Source organism: Terrapene carolina, unplaced genomic scaffold, assembly GCF_002925995.2.
Source record: "Terrapene carolina triunguis isolate 2854851 unplaced genomic scaffold, T_m_triunguis-2.0 Scaffold66, whole genome shotgun sequence".
In the NCBI taxonomy this organism is placed as follows: domain Eukaryota; kingdom Metazoa; phylum Chordata; order Testudines; family Emydidae; genus Terrapene; species Terrapene triunguis.
Genome location: NW_020664417.1, coordinates 53,685,529 through 53,687,832, shown reverse-complemented (window position 1 = coordinate 53,687,832; position 2,304 = coordinate 53,685,529).

Here is a 2,304-nt window from a genome sequence, read left to right as displayed (position 1 = left end):
GGAGTGGGGCAAGCCCCCGACCCCACTCCCCAGCAGGAGCTCGAGAGCCGGATTAAAACGTCTGAAGGGCCGGATGTGGCCTGTGGGCCATAGTTTGCCCACCCCTGGTTTAGACTGTAACAGGACACACTCCATTCATCCAAAACCTTAAAAAAATGGAAATAAGTTAATGGGAAAGATAACATGCTTCAGTGCTCCATAAGGCTTTCACTTCCGTCCCCAGCAGACTCCCAAAGCAATACATACTCCAACTTCAAACTTGCACTCTAACCCAAAACCTTACCAGTGACCTTGTGTGCTTTTGTAACAACAGATCAGCACTTCTGACTGTCACACATTCTATAGGGCAGTTATTGTGCCTTAACACTGTTAAGCTTTTGCAGTAGAATGCATCACATACTAAAATCCATGTGGCTGTGTTTATTTTAAAGGATGGAACGCCAGTTATACTCACATCTCAGAACAGTGCTAAAATCAATGGTACAGTAGGGCCCATAATCACTACTTTATGCTAGCTTGACTGGGTTCTTCATTTAAGATTGTGTGTTCTGTGTTTAATTTATTCTCCATTTCCTAGAATAGCAGACAGTCTTGCTTCTCTCCATTTGAATCGATCAATATTGCTTGTAGAGCAATGTGATGGGAGTATTCCTACCCGGCCCTGGCCCTGCAAGGGTTAATTGTGCATTGCAGGTTGAGGAAGCCAGGTCCCTTCTCTACAGGGCATGCTCAGTCTGGAGGTAAGATCTAAAAGGAAGTGGCCCAGCTCAGCCTGGCCAGGCTGCTGAAGGGAGAGGATGCAGACTGCAGGCTCTCTCCAGGGAGCTGCTACAGGCCCCAAGCCCCAGATGGATACTAGGCAGCCTGGCAAGCCCAGAGAGGAGGCTGAGCTGTCAGGAGCTAGTACTACACTGCCTGAGGACCCCAGAGACCTGTGGACCATCGCTGGTGAAGACAGGGTAGGAAGCAGCCTAGGGGCCTTAGACTTTGCTCCAGTGGGTGAACCGGGGAAACAGTCAGTGTGTTTCAGGAGGTTTCCTGCTGACTCAGTGGTGAGTAACCCCACCACTGCCAGGGCCCTGGGCTGGGGCTCAGAGGAGCAGGGAGGGCCTAAGTACCCCTACCCTTGGTGCCACAAACCCTGAGTGGCACCCCACTTCTCCAATAGGCCACACAATCCCACAAAGGGGTGCTTCTTTATTGACTCTGGTCATTAGGCCATGCTGCCCTGAGTGGAAGGGCTGCTTTATTGATTCCGGCCACTAGTCTGTACTACCCCATTTCATAGTAGTACAGCCTCTGCCCTTTCTTTTGACAACACGTCACCTGACACCCTGTGACAGGGTGTACCACCCCACCGCAAGCAATTATTGACTTGCTTGATTCTTATGTAGGGTAAGGAACAAGGACAAAGAATTACTATCTAGTACAGATTGCTGACCCAGGGCCCAATCTTGCAGATACTTACAACTGGACACAGTGCTTACTACCATGAGCTGTCCCACTTGCTTCAGTAGGACTATTCGTGGTAGCAATCACTGCACTTGGCCTGCATTTCAGTCCCTAGTATTATTCAGGAGCTGAGAATCAGATCAGTTACATTATGAGGGGTTGCTAAAAGATTGAACTCCCTTGAATAATGAACATTTAAGTGCAAACAAACAGACTGCCCTCCCTTATCTCTCAGTAAGCTATCTGATGAGTTTAAAAGAAAGGACTATTTGCCTTTAGATAAATCAATGCCGTTTTAGGACCCAGCTTCCATTGAAACCAATGACAAAACTCTCATTGGTTTCAATGGGAGCAGGATTGGTTCCATAATATTGCCTAACTTAGAACTTTTAGAACACAAACCTTAGATTGTAATAACACAAAAATAGTGGCTCAGAGACCGTGCTATGCTTGGACCTTTCTGTAATCTCTTGTGAGTGCACTTGTCCTGCTGCTAGGCTCTAAGCCACCCCTTCACTCAAGGGGGAATCCTGTGACACTGCCACTCCCAGACTGGGTCCCTAGGTTTTAGCACCCCTGTTTCATGCTGTGGCTCCTCCAGCAAGGACAATTTGCCTTGGTTCCCTGCAGGAGATTTCTCTCAAGAGCTTTGTAAGGAGAAAGTGTATGCAGTTCAGACTTCTCCAGAAGCAAAGTATTTGTCAACAGGAACACAGCAGCCAGAGATAAAATAACAAAGAAGGCCTATATGCATGAATCTTACATAACCTCTTAGCTTCTCCTTGCTTAGTTAAGCAGTCCTGTCCCTACTTCACTCAGGCAGCATTCAGCATCTGGGTTGAAAGAACACCT